Here is a 21,381-nt window from a genome sequence, read left to right as displayed (position 1 = left end):
TATATACATACACACACACACACACATACTTACTTTTACTTTTTTTTTTTTTACTAGGACTCTTAAGTACTAAAGTCATTTTGTTGTACTTTATAATGTTTGTTTTTATGTGTAAAATTATAGATTTGAGCTTTAGTATGAACAATGTTTTAAAAAAAAATATGCAAAACCATTTGTTTACCAGTCATAACATTAAAATAATTCTCAATATTAGCCGACATGTAGTGCATCTTTAGTCGTGGTGCATGTATGCGAGTGATGCAGCAGTGAGACACCAGAGAGCGATAAATGAGATGAGTGCTTTCCTCCTGCTTTTAAATCACTGTGAGACAGCAGGAGACACGTCTCCTCCCCCATCTGTCCACACACACACACACGCGTGGCACATGGTGGGGTTGCGTCAAGTCGCCCTGTGAAGAATCCAGGGCAAACGATCCTCCGGAGAGCAGCAGACATTATTCATGAGGCCATGTGTTTGTGCACTTAATTGATTCCATATTCAAGCACGCGACCCGGTTTGCTGCAGTATGTAGCACTGAATTATTGATAGGGTTCACGAATGTGAGGCGACTCAGACGGGGAGAATGAGAAACACAGATGTGAGAATTAAAGGAGACAGATCCAGTGCTGTGAACTGCTGTTTGTTTGTTTCGTGTTGGACTGAATCGTTTCAGACAGCTGGTGAAGTGTGTGTTTTGAAGAAGGTAAAGCTCGCAGTGTGTTAAACTCAAGTCTTGCATTACAGGAACAGCCTGTTGAGGAGGATTTGAGAAATCTGATGTTGCCTTTTTCTGTGTTTTTGCTTTGTTAAGTGATCAATTATTGCAAAAGTAGTGAGACTTTGCTGGTTGTGGAGAAGAGCCGTTGTTTTAGTGTTTAACATGACAAGAAACTCACATGAAGTGAGTCAAACCTTTGAGTGGTGACCACATCAGCCGGCATTACTAAGGCCATGATTAAAATATAATATAATGAAATAATAAAACGGTTGTTTGTTTGTTTATTGCAGGTGTAGATGAATAAATGTTTTATTCATATTATTTATTTATTTATTTATTTATTTATTACATCAACATATGTAAATAAATTAGATTATTTGAATCAATATTTATTTATTTATTTATCATTTCATCACCTGCTCACCAATGGATGCTTGTGTCATGCCGGTGGTCAGTGCGTCTGGTTAGAGAGACACTGCTGTTGAACTCCATCAGTGTATCTTCAGTCTGTGTGGTTGTGCACCGCTGACTGACTCAAACGAAACCGGGCTCGAGAGAGATTTTAGCCTCTCTCTCTCTCTCTCCGTATGTCAGGCTGAGAGCACGAGTGAACATGCTTGTTTTTTCAGATTTAGTACAAATGATATTGTGTGCAGAACAGTTTGAGAGGAGAGTATGTGGTGGAGTGACATGAACAGCATGATTTCAGGAGTTGAACTTCAATGTAACCGCTCTAAACAAATATGTTGGTGGATTTTGATGTGAGAGGACAACAGGAGATGGAGTTTTTCACTGGATGAAGCGTTATTATGGATTATGGACTTGTATTTTAGCCAGAAGCAGTGGTTTGAAGTTAAAAACGTCTTAATGATTGATTTGTTTCTTACAAACACACAGCTTTTCACTTCACAAGACACTGAAGAGAATAGTCTCGGAGTCTCTGTAGAGACTCACGTCGCTCGAATGCTCATGTCTCTGGAGGACATTATTGACCCCGTGACCCATGAGAGTCCTTCACGCCCAATGACTGTCATCTGGAGATGATGAGAGTATTGAAATACTGTCTAAAGAGAAAGAAAGAACAGGAAGGATTTGATTAAATAGTTTTGTCTGCCACTTATAAGGCACTTGGCAATTATTTCATCATATGTTTTTCTTGATCTTTTGAAGTAAGTGTATCTTTCAGCAGAACAGCTAATCATGAGAGTAAAACATGGTAAAACTCATTTAGCACTGATTGACTCATATCATGTTTTACATACGTGTGCGTCTTAAAGGTACAGTAGCACAAACAGACGGTTTAATTCTAAGGATCGTAAGAATTGTGGAAATGATCATGAAAAGTAAAGTATGCATGGAAAAAAGTTCAGTTAGTCCATAAAGTTACCTTCAGCTCCGGAATCCAGCAGGGCCTGGCAGTTGTGGATTCCGGCTGCCCATTGCAGTCTTACCGGGAGGAGAGTTGAGGACGAGGATTTTCCCAGGGACAATCCACCCGACAGTAACCTCAGCTCTACTGCCGGGCTTGACCTTTTACCTGACAGTCAGCCAGGAAGTGACCCGCAGCGCCGCAGTACAAACACAGTCCCCTTGCTCTCCGACGGTCTCTCTCCTCCCGGGAAAGCCGAGCTCTTCCCACCTGCATGGGTTCAAAATCCGAGGTGTGACTGACCGTATTACAGGAACTGGTAGTGGAATACTCAGGAAGTTCCGACGCCAGCTGGCGGCGTCCTCGCTGATCACGTTGATGTAGACGGGCATCTACCCGAAGAGCTAATTCGATGAGTCCATCAAGATCAGTGGGTAATTCCATCGTAAAAATCTCCTTCTGAATCCGGTCAGCCAACCCATGCAGGAACATGTCCCACTGCGCCTCCTTGTTCCACTTGCACTCAGCTGCCAGTGTCCGGAACTCAATGGAATAATCCGAGACGGGTCTGTTTTCCTGCCGTAGATCGGCTAACATGCGTGCCGCCTCGCGACCCGCTACCGCGCGATCAAACACCCGTCTCATCTCCTCCGCGAGATTGTGGAACGAAGAGCAGCAAGGATGTTGGTTCTCCCACACCGCCGTTCCCCACAGAGCTGCCCGTCCCGACAGCAATGTCAAAACTAAAGCCACCTTGGACTGTTCGGTAGAAAAAGTCAAAGGTTGCAGAGAAAAGAACATGGAGCATTTAGTTAAGAACGCTCTACAAAGATTGGGCTCACCAGCATACACTTCTGACGGCACCCATTCACTGCAGAGCATCCATTGCTGAGACACTGATGCAATGCTACATTTCTACAAACCTGATGAAGATACAAACTCATCCTGATCTGGGATGACCTGAGAGTGAGCACATTTACAGCAGATTTTTAAATTTTTGGTTTATACAGTTAAATTAGAAACAAAATGTCTGTATTTATTATAATGTCATTGCAGGAGTGTTAAATGTGTCACGGGTACAAAAGGAGGATTCAATTGCGAATGTGAAATATAACAGTTTATTAGGAAAAGGTCCCAACCAGACCAAAGGCAAGAGTCAAACAAGGCATGTGCAGGATATAGTCACTCTTGGTAGCGCAGGGACGCAAACGGGCACCCGTGGATATCCCGAGAACATCCGATCCTTGGGGGCGAATCCTGGAACCGAACTCCAATGAGACGACAGACAGGAACAGAGAACTGAACACAGCAGGAACACCAAACGATCTGACAACACAGGACGGATAGCACAGGTGTTATATAGCTGAGCTGATGAGCTACAGCTGGCGCAGATCAACAATCAGCAGCAATCACCGACACACCCACTCACACACACATATACATACAGAGCGAAAATGAGTCAGTGAACCCATGAACCGTGACAGTAACAATGTAAAATGTATCTGTGAATCCTGGAAAATAAAATGTATCACGTTTTCCACAAAAATATGAAGCGGCACAACAGTTTTCAATATTGATAATAATTAGAAATGTGTGTTGAGCAGCAAATCACCATATTATACTGATTTCTGAAGGGTCATGTGACACTGAAGACTGGAGTAATGATGCTGACAATTCAGCTTTGATCACAGCAATAAATTACATTTTACACTATATTCACATAGAAAACAGTTATTTTAAATGTAAAAATATTTCACATTTTGTTCAGTTTTTACTGTATTTTTGATCAAATAAATGCAGCTTTGGTGATCAAAAGAGGTTTCTTTCAAAAACTTTAACAAATCTGACAGACACCAGATGAGTGATCGTCTGTTCTTTGGATGGTAGTGTACAGTATAAACATAGTGGCACATAATAAATGAATACATAAGCTTGGATACTCTTCTTGATGACTAATTAAATGTAAGTAAATGAGCATCATTGATTTTGTGCTCATATATCTATGCATCATAAATCTATTGCAGCTCGATTTGATCCAGGCTGCTTTTGTTGGTCATAGTAAATCCTCTTACAGGCTGCTATTGTTTAACACAAAGGCCTAATTTATCTGCACAGCCGTTTCTTCGCTGTAAAGTGTGTGTATGTCAGTGTAATACTCTCTCTCACTCAGTAATAAAGTGTAATAAATTCCTCCACACTCTTACAGCCTTTTCTCCCTCTTTCTGTCTGCTGATTACCGTAGCGGCTGCTCTAATTAACTCTGTGTGTGTGTGTGTGTGTGTGTGTGTGTGTGTGTGTGTCACGAGCAGCTAGAAAAGCTCTGTGTAAATCAGGAGCTGTTGCAGCAGGTTCTTCTGATGCGCTTACATTTCAAGGGTGAAATCCAATCTCACAGGCGTCTGTGTGTGTGTTTACATAGAGTTGTTTCCTTCAGTTTATATTCACTATCAAATGCTGTTCATTCACAGTCACTGTTTACTAGTCTTTTGTAGTCAGACTTTTGACTACATCCATCCATTATATACTGTATATATGTATAAAATGTATATGTATATTATATGTATATGTATATATGACTTCCACACTCTGCTTGCCTCTTTTGATCTCAAGCGAGTGTTAACTACGGCTACTCACAAATCAGGCAACCAACTGGACCTTATTTACAGACGACACTGCTCCACTGATCATGTGCTGGGTACTCCACTGCACACCTCGGATCACTTCCTCCTCACTCTTAATCCTCAACATGGTTCCTGACACAACACATACCCCTACACATGTCACTTTTCGACATAACCTATACGCTCACTCTCACCCAGTTGTGATTGATGATAAGCTGAATTTCTCAGACCACATTGCTAAAACTGCCCGGTCCTGCAAATTTGCTTTATACAACATTAGGAAGATCAGGCCTTTTATTTCAGAACATGCAACACAACTCCTTGTTCAAGCTCTTGTTCTATCCAGGCTGGAGTATTGCAATGCTCTCTTGGCAGGTCTATAGTATAGTATATACTACAGTATATACACCTTGCTACGTGTACTGCATTAGGCTAACCGAGACTTGTCATTTGCACATATATATTGTTGCTCTTTTGTTAGTTTTGACTGTTTTTATTGTCCTGATTTGTAAGTCGCATCTGCTAAATGACTAAATGTAAATGTAAATATATATGTGTGTGTGTGTGTGTGAATTGCAAGTATAAGTATATGTATAAGTAAATAATGTTAAAAAGTATAATACATTTATTTACATAATATAAATATAAATATTTAAATTTTACTTTTTATTTGTTTACTTTTTTACTGATAAATAAAAAGTTAAAAAAAATAAAGAATATAAAGAAGTAAAATAAGCAAATCAATAAATAATCATAAAATTAAATAAAATAGTGTAAGTTAAATAAAACTAAATTCACTTATTTTACTTTTTGTTTATTTTACTTATCAATAGAAAGTAATACAATTAATAAGTAAAATGGGTAAATAAACAAATAAACATACAAATAAAAGTGAATAAAAAGTAAAATAATATAAATGTATGTACTTTTTTACTCTTCATTTACTTATTTCACGTATAAATAAAAATAAAAAGTAAAATAAGTAAATTAATATATAACAATAAAATAATGTAAAATAAGTAAATAAATAATAAATATAAAAGTAATATAAATATTGTCATATAAATATAGAGTAATTTAGATTTATTTACATATTTTACTTTTTTATCATTAAATAAGTCAAAATTAATAAATAATAACAAAACAATGTAAAATACGTAAACAAATTAAAAGTAATAAACAAGTAAAACAAATAAAAATAAAAATAAATAACCAAAAAGTAAAATAAATAGTCATATATATTTACTTATTCATTTTACTTTTTGTTTTACTTATTTAACTTTTATAAGTGAAATAAGTAAAATGAGCAAATTAATAAATAATAATAAAATAAATTAAGTTAATTGACTTTTTAGAGCTTAAATTTAGAGCTGAATGGAGCTGAATGTTTTTCCAGCGGAGTCCTGCAGAATGTACAGCAGTGATGTGTGAAGAGTTATGTATCCAACCAGATTTTCTGTCTGTCAGAAAGACATTCTGATATTGAGAACGGTTTCTTGAGCAGAAACGTCTCTTTACAGGTCAGATTTTACAGGCAGATGATCAGCACTTCTGAAGAGTGTCTGTCTCTCACTGGATTTTTCATCTCTTTGGACAGTTTAGGGCTGAATAACGAAATGATGGACAGCCGTGAGACGCGTGTGATCATCTATGAGATGCCGGATCAGTCTTCACCTCCTCGGGCCCTTCGCCCGCTTTATTAATGATAGCGTAATCATCTTGTCTTGCGTGCTGGAGTTTAATTTCATTTCCATCAGATGTCTTTAAACGCTCATCCTTTACTCTGCTGCTAAAGAACCATCATTCACTCTCAAATCTCTGATTCAACAAACTCACATCGACATCTGTTCCTCCGGATTGAGTCCACACTGACTAAGAACCGCCCACTTTCACAGGAAGAGAGGCTCTGGTTTAGGGATGGGCATTTTTCAAAAATACTGCATTTGAATTTTTGGGCTCATAAAAAAAACGATTTATCGTTGGATTTATCATGGATTCCCTGCATTTACGGCCAGCAAAGCCACTTTTTTTATTGTTTTTATGTGCTGTTAAGGATCCGATAAATGTGAAATAGTTGATATAAAGGACAATGCGGTGCATGACTTGATGACAAACAGTTGATTTATTGGAAATATACACTCACAGAGATGTGATAATATGGTCATAGTGCAACAAATGTCTCTTTAATGTACATTGTAAGCGAATCACAATCTGAGCATCTGAGTTTGGGTCTTTTTAAAGGGATTTGGGTTAATGTTCAATCTTGTACAATAAAACATGTAGTCCTTTTTGTAGTTCTTTTTTGTTTATTAATTTTTATTTTTAATTATTATTGTTGTTTATAATATTTTTTGTTTGGTATTATGTTTGATATTGTTAATATTATTTTATTATTTATTAATATTTGACTATTTATTGTTTATTTTTTTGTTTAGTTATGTTTTGTTTTGTTTTGTTTTATTATGGTGTATAATATTTTATTGTTTAGTTTATTTTTGGTTATTTCATCTTTTAATAATATATTTGTATTGTTAATACATTTTTAAGGTTATATGTTATATAATGTATTATTATTTGTAGTATTTTATTTATTAATTTATTTGTATTATTGTTTATACAATTTTAGTGTTAAGTCATTTTAAATTGTAATTTTTTTTACAATTATTTATACTGTTGTATTGTTTATTTTATTTATATATTACTTACATAGCTTCAAATCTAATGTTTTTATTATATTATATTTTAATTATTTTATGTGAAAATTAAAACTCCAGGGTTTAACCACATTGAAATTGTAGTCAAATTGTAAACTTATTGTTTAAATATGACAGACATATATATATATATATATATATATATATATTTATAATGTATTATCAATAAATTATTTACTAAAAATTAATAAAATTATTAAATATATTATTTAATATTATATGTTTGTGTTAGTTATTAATATTAAATTTTTTGTGAATAAATAATGTATTAAATATTATATGAATGATATATAACATGTTATTAATTAATAATAGTCACAGCAATCAGCTTCTGATATAAGAATCATCGAGCGTGGCACAGCGATGCTTCCGCTGGTCTAAAGTCATGATGGAATTAGTGAGTTCCAGTCGGCACAGAATAAATCCTCCTGCACTGAGATCTAGTTAAAGCAACTCACTAGGATTTGGAGCCGATCCACAGTTTAACTAGATTATCGAGAGCCGGTTATTGAGTTTAGTACGGGCCGCTCTTGTCTCTTTCTCTGAGTGTCACGTCAGTGTCTCGCTCGTCTGCCGGCTCAGCTGAACTGCGCTCACAGGAAGTGATGCGTCGACACAACAAAAGGCTTTGGGTCGAGTCCACTTTACTTTGAAACTGTAGCAAGTCAAACTAGAATCTTCTGCTGATTTAAAGTCGTTCAACTAGTCGAGCTGTTCTCTTGAAAAATGACACTGAAACTATTAAAAGGAGCAGTGTCTTTTTAAACGTATAGCTATCACGTGATGCAATTGGGTTTTATTTTCAATCAGAGCAGTATTTAACAGGACAAAATCAATGGCCATCTTTGTGCGGGTAGATGTTAATTTTAATTTGATGTGAATGAGAGCGGGTCTGTGAGGGATAGATGTCCAGTCGGCTCAGTGTGGTGAATACTATGTTGTCTGAATGATTGACACACAACAGAACGAGCATGCGTCAGTCCTTCAGTCTGGTTTTCATGCACTTCAGATTAAAGCTGCTGTCCCGACTGAGATCAGAGTGATTCAACCAAAGCACTTCAGCAAATACAACATGCTGATGTCAAATACTGCACTGCGGCCTAAATTGGTGTTATTTATTTATTTATTTATTTATTTTTTAATCACTAAATTGATTCACTTGAACTTGTTAGGGAAGCGTATTCCACCACGGGATAAAAAAAATAAAGATAAAAAGGTAATTGTGACTTTTTATTATACAATTCTGACTTTTTTCTCAAAATTCTGAAAGAAAAGTCATAATTATGAGAGGAAAAAGTTAGAATTCTGACTTTTTTCTTGCAATTCCGAGTCTATATCCCGTAATTCTGAGTTTTTTCATGCAATTCTGAGTTTATATCTCACAATTCAGATTTTTGCTTTTTATGGAAAAATTATATTTTGCTTTTGACTTTTTCCTCAGAATCTCACAATTCTGAGTTTGTAAGAAAACAAAAACAAAAAGTCTGAACTGCAAGAAAAAAATACAGAATATGTGAAATATAAACTCAGAAAAACATCCTTTTTTAATGTGTAAATGTGAAAATTTGACATATTAAGCAATAGTATGTTCTTGTTAAATGCACTCCACACTTTTTATTTATATATTTCCCACATTCTAGTAATGAATGGCACTATAATTTGCTTGTTTTACACTTTTTTTTCCCAGTCCTGTTCTGTTCTAAATGCTGTTAAATTTAAAGGATTTAGATTTTTTTTTTTTTATTTAGAGTGAGAGGAACTAAAATACAGTAACTGCTGTTGTGCTACTGAAGGCTGTAGTAAAGTTACTAGCGCTAGTCTTGGTTGTTCTCCGTGTGTGTGGCTTCGGCAGGTAGTTGCTTTAGCTCTATGCAAATTGCAGCAATTAGCATGTAAATGATCATGAGTTGAAATGAGAGGAGAAAAATAAATATTGATGCTAATTCCTGGCGGTGGAGGAAAACAAGTTCCTGTGTGTGTAACCTTAAAGCTAATTTCCAGATGCTAATTGGACAGTGGTATGTTTCGATTATTATTCCTGAGGTCTAAATGAATCAGTCAGTGCTGGGGATAATTAGTTTGCCGGAGGAGGAGCCTAACGGGTCACAGGTTTGCACTCTGAATCATTCAGTCCACTTCACTTCGTGTGAGGGGCTTGCTGTGGTGGGTGTATTTTGATCATCTGGAGAAACCCGATGGACTGTAACGCACTCAAGACTTTCAGAGCGTCTGATCTCACAGAAATCAAACACAATTCATGAGTTCAGGATCAACTCCATGTTTTTGAAAGAAGTCTTTTATACTCACCAGGGCTGCATTTGTGTTCAAAAATACAGTAAAAACTGTGAAATATTATTGCAATTCAAAAGAACTGTGTTCTATGTGAATATTTTGTAAAATGTGATTTATTCCTGTGATCAAAGCTGAATTTTCAGCATCATTCCTCCAGTCTTCAGTGTCACATGATCTTCAGAAATCAGTATAATATGAAACATTTCAGATTATTATCAATGTTGAAAACGGTTGTGCTGCTTCATATTTTTGTCGAAACCATGATACATTTTATTTTCCAGGATTCTTTGATGAATAGAAAGTTCAAAAGAACAACATTTATTTGAAATCTTTACTGTCACCTTTGGTAAATTGGAATACAATTTTCTGTCGGTGGCATTTCAAACATTTTTAATATGTTTTGATTATTTATATCAACTAATGTTTCTGTAAATATTCCATCAGTAGTGTGTATGGCCATGTTTTTTGGTTATCAGTACTAAAAATGAATTTATTTGTAATTCAGTGCATTTTAATTAAAAAAAAGTATTAAAATCCTGCCTTTATCCCTCAGTTCAAATTGAGTTAAATGGAATTTAAAAAGCATTCTTAATTCAGTTCAGGGCCGGCTCCAGGCATGGGCAGAGGTGGGCTGAGCCCACCCAAATGACTGTCTTGCCCACCCAATCAGAATTAGATAAAGATTACGTAAATTTTTTACATTACGTTAATTAATACGTTAATAGTTAATTTTAAAACTAATCTGAAGCGGACTGTTACTGTATTTTGAGAAGTTTAAGCTATAGCTTGAGACTGCCCAAACAATCATAAAATAACACCAGATTAATATTTTTTATTTTTTATATATTATTTTAATATTTTCCTCAAAACAATAGCCCCCCTAATGTTCTAGGTATGATTATGGTCTTGTTTGGTATAAATAAAAACGTTAGTTGAAAAAATCACCAGTGTAGAAACAATGATACAGAGAAAGAGAACAAAGAGCTTTTTTATTATTATTATTATTCAATAAAGAAAAAAAGTTTAATTTGTGAAAGTGCATGATATTCAAGTTTTTTTTTTCCAGTGTACATATAGCAGCCTATAGTTAATATAGTTAATATAGCAATATCTACAGTATAAATATCTAGACTTTTTCCCCTTGCAAACCAACCACCTCCCCCCCGACCTGCAACAGAAAAAATGCCCACCCAAGATATCTGCCAGCCCACCCTTCTATAGCTGTCAAGAACCGGCCTTGATTCAGTTCTGAATGGTGCACAAGGCTGAATCACACTCAGGTATTCAGTAGTGTGTTTCTCTGTCTGTTGTGTGTGGTGTGTAATGAGGCGTCCCGCTCAAATCACACAGATTCAGTCACAGCAGCTGCTGGAATACGACGATTTATTGGATCTCAGGGCTTGTGGAAAGCATCGTCTGATTGTGGCCTGTAGGTCTGACAGAAGACAGCAGATCACTTCTGCTCAAAACATGTTAGGAATCGCTCTAAATGAGCGCAGACTTCAGCGTTGCTGATTGGCTACAAGTTTGTTTTGCTATTCGGCCCGAATCAGTTTTCTAAAGTGTTTTTGAAAAATTACATACCCTACCTTTAACTCACTCGCTTTCTAAAGTCGTGTTTGTGTGTCACATGTGAAGCTGTGAGCGGTGACTCCAGTTGTTTTCAGTGTGATGTGGATTATTAACCGTGTCTCTCTGCTATTGTTGTGTGTGTGTGTGATGATGATGATGGTGATGATGGTGTGTATCAGCTGCTCTTGTCTCGTGTTGCTCATAATTGCTGCTCTATTGATCTGTAGCTCCTCTTGCTGTGAGCTGAATTGCAAATGAAAGCAACTTCCCGCTGGGATCAGTGGAGTGTGTGTGTGTGTGTGTGTGTGTGTGACAACAGGGCGTGAATTAGTGACCGTACTGTGTGATGATGGTCTCAGAGGTCAGTAATGGGTGTTTCTCATGTCCACTTCTGTGAGAACAGACAGTTCTATTGCTCAGGAGTCTTACTGGAGCTTTTGCTTTCCTTTTAGTATCAACGTTGTCTCAGACGTTTCTCCTATAATTCCTTGAGAAATAAAGACTGACACAAATGTGTCATCCAGAGTATAGAGCTACAAAATAAACATGTAGATGAGAAAAGTTTGAGTTCATATTGAGATTTCTGACCCTTGATTGTAGTCTTGAGACATTGTTTAGATCTCTTTTTAAACTCTAAATGAGATCTGGTGACTCCATTTGCACTCTATTTATCTTTGTCTCAGATGTTTCTGCATTTACATTCGTAAATGTAGAACTATAGAGCTATAAAATAAATGTGAAGAGCAGCTCGGATCGTTTGAGTTCATATTGAGATCTAGACTAAGCACAGTTTGAGGCATTGCTCTGGTGAGCCCATTTGCACTCCATTCGATCTCGTTGATGTCTTGGAGAAACATTTGAGACATCAGTGAGCTTTAGGAAAGTGTTGTTACTTAGAGCTTGCTCTTTCATAACTCTCATGACTTACTGGAGCTTTTGGTTCATTTTTAGTATTAACATTGTCTCAGGTGTTTCTCCTGAAATTCACTTGGAGACAAAGCCAGAGCTATGGGTTTAAAATGAGTGTCTGTCTTTTGATGTCTGACTTTGGAATCCTGACAAATCTAGAGAAGAGACGTGAGATTCTGGGAGTCTTTTTCTCAGGAGAAACATCTCAGAAGCAGGAGACTGAAGATTAAGTCTCCATTTGCTCTTCATTTAGTCTCACTGCAGGCCTAGAAGAAACATCTGTGACTTCAGGAGATCTCATTTGTGATTTTTCTCCCTTCCTACGAAAGGTTTGTCATAAACTCGCTGGTTGTCAAGTCAGTTTTTAAATGGATAACTTCAGGTGTAATTCATGAAAATTTTAATTCATTATAATTATGAATATTTTGGAGGACATTCATTAATCAGATGTGCCACTTTATATGTAAATTACGCTTATTGTGTCTTACTCACAAAACTCAGCGCTGTTTGCTTGCAAAATTAACATTATGCTACAGATGTTTGCGTATTTTTGAGCTGTTTCTAATTCATCAAATGCTGGAGAAAAGTGTCATGTCTGAAGTAGACGTTTTGCACACACACACACTCTCCTTCATATTTGATCAGACTGTAAGTGTCTCAGACTTTAACAGCCCTGTTGGGGTCGAGTCGGGTGTCATTTAAGGACCTGCTTCGTGTTTCAGTATAATACCCTCTGCTGTCTGATCTGTGTGTTTCGGGAAAAGCGGGAGCTGGATTCCAGAGCAGGAACGCTGTGTCTCTGTGCTCCTGAACTCATGTTTTCATCTCTAATTCAGTGATGTAGTTCTCATTTACACAATAAAGCGTATTTTTTACAATATTAACTGATCGCTGCTGCATTATTAGACCTCATTTAGATTCGAGTCAGTTTTAAATTAAATTAATACTTTTATTTGGCAAGGACGCATTAAATTGATCAAAAGTGACAGTAAAGATATTTAACGTATTAAATTATAAAACGTTTCTATTTCAAAGAAAAGTTATTTTGAACTTTCTGTTCATTAGAAGATCCTGAAAAAGGTCCTGTATAGAGCCCGACCGATATGGGTTTTTCGGGACCGATACCGATATTAGGGAGTAAAAAAAGGCCGACATCGATATATCGACCGATATTCTTTGTGTATATTATAGTACAGTGCCAGTCAAAAGTTTGGACACTTTCCCATTCGTGTGTCCACACATTTGACTGGTACTATATATAGAATACAGTATATACATAAACAGAATATATATACATAAACACATTTTTTGCAATGATCACTCAAATGTGGTGATATAATTACATGACAGAGATACGTAATGGAGGCAGGGCATTTAACAATTTAACAATAAACTTTATTATCCAAAATGAGTCTGACATCAGTGCACTGAACAGTAAAGTTGAAGTTTATTCAACTTTAATTCAATTCAATTCCATTCAACTTTATTCCGTTTAAGTTTATTTCACTTCGGAACATTCATTCACGGATTTGCGCTACTGTCTTCACACACAGACGAAACTTACTAGAGAAGTGTGAAGTGTGACATAATATACCTCTGTAAATAAATACAATATAAATTCACGTCTCGTGCACTTTAATGCCCTTTGAATGTAACGTGTACGTTCCCTTGGAACTGGAATCATGGCGGAATATCATGTGAAGTCCACTTCGCGGGGCACTTACGGTCGAATAAGACAACGCTTGAATGCTGCTGCCTGAAAAAGTCCTTAGTGAAGTGAAAGTGTTGACTGGTGTAACTATCTTGCGAACGGGGAAATTCGGGGGATCCCTTCAGCTCAAGGAGCCCTCTCGAACGCCCCCCTCCGCGCGTCGGTAGCCCCCCTGGATCGGTCGGTGCCGGACCGCGAATTTAACCACCCGTAACTCCCAAACCCCGGGGGCTATCGACGCGGGGTGGTCTCATTCGAAAACGGGTCTCTAGACATACACTCGATACTCGATTCGCGTTCGAGAGGGTTCCTCGAGCTGAAGGGATCCCCCGAATTTGGTGCGGATTCGCCTCGCCATTACGGAGATATGGCCGTTCAAAGTTTCAATGGTTTTCCATAGACTTAAGCTTCAAAAGTGTTTCATCCAGGTCGCCAGTAGCAAACAATGGAGCACTCGCTGCTGGACAAACTAAGTAATTAACACCATTTCAAGCATTTATCTGCGTTATATGTTCTGTAAAAAAATTTTCATATCGGAGGCATATCGGCGGCATATTCGCCGATACCGATATATCGGCAACAGGCTCATATCGGCCGATAATATCGGCAAAACAATATATCGGTCGGGCTCTAGTCCTGTATCACGGTTTCCACAAAAAATGTGAAGCAGCACAACTGTTTTCAACATTGATGGTAATCAGAAATGTTTCTTGAGCAGCAAATCAGCATATTAGAATGATTTCGAGCACAACTGTTTTCAACATTGATGGTAATCAGAAATGTTTCTTGAGCAGCAAATCAGCATATTAGAATGATTTCTGAAGGATCATGTGACACTGAAGACTGGAGTAATGATGCTGAAATTTCAGCTTTGATCACAGGAATTAATTACATTTTACAATGTATATAAACAGAAAACAGTTATTTGAAATGGTAATAATATTTCACAATTTTACTGTTTTACTGTATTTTTAATGAAGTAAATGCAGCCTTGGTAAGCAGAAGAGTCTTCTTTCAAAAACATTAAAAGATCTTACCAACCCCAAGCTTTTGAATGGTAGTGTATATAAATTATCAACATCTGATCAGCTTTTAAAGCATAAAGCCTTTTACATACCGTATTTATTTTTATGCATTTTCTGTTAAAGTTAGAATATCATATTTACAAATGTGGTTTTATTACAATAAACATTGTGGTGTTCTCTTATGCATGGGTTTTCACTCAGAAATGTGATCAAATCTGTCACAGATGATGATAGACGGACCATATGTCTGCGTTAAGCATCTGTCCGTGTGTTTTGAGTGATGTCGAGCTCCTCCCTTCATGACCCGAGCAGCACATGGCGCTCTCACAGGGCACAATCCAGCAGCACTTAGTGAATGAATATTTCATACAGCGTTCATCCGTACAAATGTTCTCAGTTTGACTGTTCGTCCTCTCCTCCTGCTCACTCAGTCTGTTTGAGCTCAGTATGAACACGCTGATCAAAGAGCGCGCATGTAATATTGACAGTGTTTCATATCAGCTCAAACTCTTTTATCTTTTATTGTCTCACAGTAATGCAATGCTTTATTTTAACTGCAATGGCACTATTCAAGCACACAACCAACCAGCGCTGAATGTTTCTCTATATTTCATGATGTCACCTCATGTTATATTAGTTTTCATGCATGTTGCTTTAGGTAGATATATGCAGTAAAAAACACACACACTTTATAACCCTTTTTAAACCCATTCACCATTGATTTAATGGGTTTCTCATGGTTAGCAGACTAACAAATTAGCTCAGGTTCACAATGCTTTTTAGTCTGACTCTGTGTGCATGTTTGCACAAAATGAGGAATGTTAACTTTGAAATATTTATAATATTTATAATTTATTCATTTTTATTCATTAATTTTAAAGCTAAAACGGATGCAAGTTGCACTGGAAAAACTGAAGAGAACCTACAACCCGCAACCGGACTGTTTTTTTTTTTTTTTTAAAGGCATAGTTCAGCCAAAAATGAAAATCACTGATAACTGCAGTGAATGGGTGCCGTCAGAATGAGAGTCCAAACAGCTGATAAAAACATCACAATAGTGATCCACACCACTCCAGTCCATTAGTAAACCTACTGTGAAGCAAAAAGCGCATGTTTCCATCATTAACATGTTTTCAACCATTGTTTTTGGCTAAAATATGAGTCTATAATATTGCTGTCTCCAGTGAAAAAGATCTGTATTAGGAGTGGAAACAGCTCTAAACAAAAATGTGGGTGTATTTTGATGTGAGAGACAACGGGAAATGGACTTTTTCACTGGAGGATGCGTTATTGTGGATCGTGTACTCATATTTTGGCCTGGCGAGACCCTTTTGGGGTAGGGGCGTGTTTGTTTTGGTGATTTCAAATGTCAACATTGGCTACCAGAAATATCTTACCCCACCTTTAAACCAATCGCATTAGTTAGTTTGCATTTGGCATTTAAAACAAACTCTGACCAGAATGTTTGAGGAATATCAATACCATATGGCCGCAAACAGTGTTATTAAATGTCGATGAGCCCATCCAGACCTTCCTGCTGTGATTTGTATCCACTCACAGTGATTTACTGCTGTTTTCCCCTCAGAAACTGAGCCTGTGTGTGTGTGTGTGTTATGGATCAATAGCTGCTGCTTTCGCCGTATTGTTGATTGCAAACGGAAGAGAAAGTGTTGCTTCTAATCTGTGAGGTTTGTGTGTCCGCGGCTCCCTGTGGCCCGACGTGAACATAATGGACTGTGCCATGTGAGGCGAGCGGCGCTGGTTAATTACTTCACCAGGCCGCTGCCCTTTTCTTTTCTTCTCCTGGCTCTCGGCGTCTGTGTTGTAGCTCGTGCCGTCATACAGCGCTGCCGTAATTATTCCTTCTGTGGCGGATGGAGAGATGCGAGTTTCTCCGTTTGGGACGGCCGTGCTTTGATCACACGTCACCGGCGCAGACAAGCATCTGCAGGTCACCGCAGATAAAAATAAACCTGGACAAACATCTTTCACAAACAGTCATCTGATTCAATAGCTGAGTCTAGATTTGACCGTTGGCTAATTAACCGTGGGTAATAAGCAACTCCTTTGTGCTGATGCTACTGATAGATTTACTCATCTTTAAAGAGCAAAATATATATATATATATATATATATTTTTTTTTTTTAGGTGAAACTTAAGCTGTTGCGTAAAATATGGATGCGGTGTGATATTTATTTCCAGATGCATTGCTTTATCTCATCAGCGTCCACATTTATGAAACAAAATGGTTGTTTTTAGTATTACGCGGTGTACTTGTATGTGGACAACATCAGTTTAGGTGCTGTTTTATCAGGTTTTGTTAATATAATGTGATGCACAGGCAGATAATGTGAAGTTAAGTGGTTTACTCCAGACCACAGTGTCTCGACTTCCGCTCACGGCTCAGTTTTTGTCTGGAATCATATCGGTGTGATTCAGATGCTCGTGTTACCTGCCTCCACACACTGCAAAAAATGACTTCACAATGAGTTTTAATTGATCTTTTTTTTACATGTTTTCCAGTCAACACGTCTCAATATCCTTAAAACAAGATAAATCTACTTGAGAAGCAACTCTGCCTAAGATATTAGTGAATATAAGTGTGTTTTGTCTTCTGGCACTGACAGATTTTTTTTCTCCATTTGTTTAAAAACAAATAAAGAATGTGAGTGTAGTAAGACAAAATACACAATTTATGAAAACAAAATGTAATATGCAATCTTGCTTCTCAAGGAAATGTATCTTGTTTTTTGTTATTACTTTTTTATTTATTTGATATTGTGCATGGAAAATAAGACCAAATACTAAGAGTAAGGAACAAACACAAATTTAAGCTATATTACATAATATTTTTGAGTTCATATTTGAATGCATGCATAGTTTTTTGTTTGCATTTTTAACAAATAACTTAATTGTACTTCCAAAGTCATGCAATATATATATTTTTTTTTTTTTTTTTTTAATTCCCTAACAATAAGCACACACACACACACACACATATATATATATATATATATAAATTCTCACTTTTACTCACTAATATTTGTCCACTGCTAGTTTTATTTTTCATAACATTTTTTAGTAATGATAATAGTCTCTTTTGCCTCCTGGCTACACGTCACGGGGTAACACATTTGCATAATGCGCACCTATGTTCTGCATTGGCCGGCCACGAACAACTTGACCCCGCCCACAAACACGTCATTCTACTGACTGCTTCTCTAATCTCGGGGAGTTCAACGCAGGATTCACGAAACGCTTGCTGTTGAAAGATGGATCAGTAAGTATCCTGTTTATTTGGACCAGCTGCTTCACTGAATCACAGCCTGTAAGTATGATAAATAATAGATGTTTATATTTTCTATAGAACGTTCAAAATACAGAACTATTGAAATAGGCGTATAGTTTCCAAAATGCGATGTACGCGGTAGACCAATCACAAAAGACTGGGCCATCTGACCAATCAGAGCAGAGCAGGCTCACGGAAAGGAAGGGTTTAGAGAGACTGAATCTTTGAACTGCTTCGAACGAATCGTTTGAGAATCGCTGGAAAATTGTGTGATATTAAATGCCTATTTTGAGAAAACTAAAGCGTTTTTTGACCTTGCATGCATGTAATCCTATTGTAGGAGACTCCCAAAACAATATTAGGAACCGTAAAAATGGCATAATAGGGGCACTTTAATTTTTTACAGCAAGCAAGCTGCTCTTCTGTCTTTGTACCAGCAGTACATCCCATTTGTGCGCAGATTTTCAGAAGCTGCGACCGAATGTGAATCCCACCAATCACAGTGGGAACGGGCGATATGATCAACAATCAAGCCATTTGCCATTAAAATCCTCATAAGTTTTGTTTCGCGGCCCATGTGAAGATTATGACGGTTTTGTCGGTGGTGTCACTCCATCATTCTCACACCGGCTGTTTGCTCCCTCACCGCTCCTCCCAGTGAAGTGGCATTTCCATTTTCAGATTGAATCGCTGCTCCTTTGTGAATAGAATCGAATTACACTGAGAAGCGCTGATTGATTCTTACTGAATACAATAGTTTGAGCACATGAGTCAGTGGGACCAGGTGCCTCCTCCTGCTCCAGGAGCCTCATTGTGTCCATTACGGGTGTTTATGGCTGAGGGAGGAATAGAAGAGAGAAAAAGACAAGACAGGGCCTGTTTGAGATGGTTAGTGGAGTTTCAGAAATACAGGGAGCTTCAGGTGATGATCTCAGCTGTTAAAGGACTCATTTGATATGTTTTTATGATAGTTTTCCCCTGAAGTTCACTTACACTGTTATTGAAGTGTTTTGCACTTGCAGTGAATGCTCTTTCAGACTAGAGAGGAAGTTTGGTTCTCAGCAGATGAAGGCAGGATTGATTGGTGATGGTCTGAGGCTGTAAGTGCTGTAAGTGTGGATGTAATGTGCTCAGGAATGCTCTCTGCTCTCATTACATGCATTAGAGCGCTATTAACACGGGCCGGACTCATCCACTCTCACACAGTCATGCTGTGCTGGGAGGGAAAAGAGTGTCCGGGTCTTTCCCGGAGGAGCCGTTCCGACTGATGTCTTATGAACACACACACACACACACACACTGTTATCACCTCAGCAGTGATGTATGGATCATCTGCAGGTTTGATATCTCTCTCCATAGATCGGGTTGTTGTCTAATTAGTGGTCCACCAATGTGGGTTTATATAATCTGATGACCGATATCCATAGAGCAGTGTGACTGAGATCCAATTCCAATGCAATGCAGTTAATATAGTGGGTGTTATTTATAATGAAAAATTGTGTTCGATTATACAAATGCATACATATGCACACACACATACAGATTTATAGTATTTAATAAAATGTATTTGTGGTGTCAGTTTGTGCTCATGTCAGTAAAAAATACTCTGTACAACACGAGCAGCAGCTGGGAGGATGATAAAACAGAGGCTGGTTTTCGTGATTTGTCCTCTATCAGTCTTAAATTGGCACTTCATCATGAAATCATTCCCGTTTCTGCTGAAAGTCATCAGATGCTCACCTGCTCCTTGACATTTCGGTCTTTCCCGTCTAAAGCCAGCCTGGATTCTACGGTGATCCCTGTTGAATGAAATCAATCGCAGATTTCAGCAAATGTCACAGAGAGATGTGATTGAACCGTTTGAAGAGCATCACTTCTAATTACTAACACTGAACGAGTGTAATACTGAGAGATCACCAGCTCTGATAGATTCATGTGGGATAAGAACATTTCAGAATATTTATGGCATATAGTGTCATTTCTGTCTATGATGAAAGTTGCTGCAGGTTTATTTTAGGATCTTTGGTGGAATCTGTGGCTAATATTGTTGTTTAAATGTTTCCAATGTAATATTCTTCTTAATTGACGTTTTCTTGTTTTCTAACTTTCTTCTGGCTGTGTTAGAATATTTCCCTAAGAAAAAAATATTCTCAAGAAAATATTTGAGAGAATTTTCTTAAGAATTCTGCTTAAAGAATTACACTTAGAAACATTCTTATGAATTTCTTGGAATTTATCTTACAAAGATTCTTAAGACAATTCTTAACTTCTTTCTAAAGGAGATTATGTAGGATAGGCCCTTTCAGAATAATTCTAACAATAAAGTGCCATTTCTGTTTATGATGATAGTGAAGTTATTGCAGGTTTAATTTTTTGGAAGTAATTATGATATTTTGTCGGAATAAATAGTTGTGTCTTAAGAATACAATTCTTTGTAACTGTTATTTTAAAAAAAACTTCCTAAATATCTTCATAGATCAATTAATAATCACATCAAATAACCTGTTATTGTCTCATGTTCTAACTTAAGAAAAAAGTTAAGAATATTTTGTATTCTCAAAAATACTTAATGTTATCTTTTCTTGATATTGTTCTTAAGACAAAACTCACACATCATAAATTCTCAAAGTATGATAACCTCCATCTTATCTTAAATCCCCAGATTATTGGCTGTTTCAAATTAATAGTTCATCTTTGGCAAGAACTATCATACAAACACCAAAGCCTGTCATTTTCTTAAAGGGGTCATATGATGCTATTTTAAAGATCATTATTTTGTGTATTTGGTGTAACAGAATATGCTGACATGCTTTAATGTCCAAAAAACACATTATTTTTCAAATACTGTACATTATTGTAGGTCCTCTATGCCCCACCTCTCTCAAACGCTTCGTTTTCTACAAAGCCCCCTCCTTTGACAAGCGCAGCCTGCTCTGATTGGCCAGCTGACCCAGTGCATTGTGATTGGCCGAACACCACAAGCACACGTCGGAAATGTAACGCCCCTTACCATAAACGCGAGCTTCATCTTTCAAAATAAACGTAAAGACAGTAAATAATGTCATTAGTTTTACCATCAGTTCAAGCCCGAAAGGACAACAGAGTCGCGTGACAGACACAGTGATGAAGCTCTTATGTATTTGCAGTACACAAGCCGCG

At 37.1% G+C, this 21,381-nt stretch overlaps 1 protein-coding gene and 1 long non-coding RNA gene across 2 annotated transcripts in view; one reads left to right on the top strand and one right to left on the bottom strand.

Moving 5' to 3' along the window:
- Positions 1-21,381, top strand: part of LOC107751640 (RNA binding protein fox-1 homolog 3-like) — an 80,690-nt gene that overhangs the window by 1,894 nt on the left and 57,415 nt on the right. The window lies entirely within an intron of this gene.
- LOC107751641 (uncharacterized) lies at positions 903-3,291 on the bottom strand. The gene is made up of 3 exons (XR_001641281.1): positions 3,163-3,291; positions 1,748-1,753; positions 903-913 (listed from the first exon to the last, which is right to left on the bottom strand). It is a non-coding gene; the product is annotated as an uncharacterized LOC107751641 (long non-coding RNA).

This window comes from Sinocyclocheilus rhinocerous, unplaced genomic scaffold (genome assembly GCF_001515625.1).
Source record: "Sinocyclocheilus rhinocerous isolate Xijiao unplaced genomic scaffold, SAMN03320098_v1.1 scaffold1553, whole genome shotgun sequence".
NCBI lineage: Eukaryota > Metazoa > Chordata > Actinopteri > Cypriniformes > Cyprinidae > Sinocyclocheilus > Sinocyclocheilus rhinocerous.
This window is presented reverse-complemented; position numbering and strand designations above follow the sequence as displayed.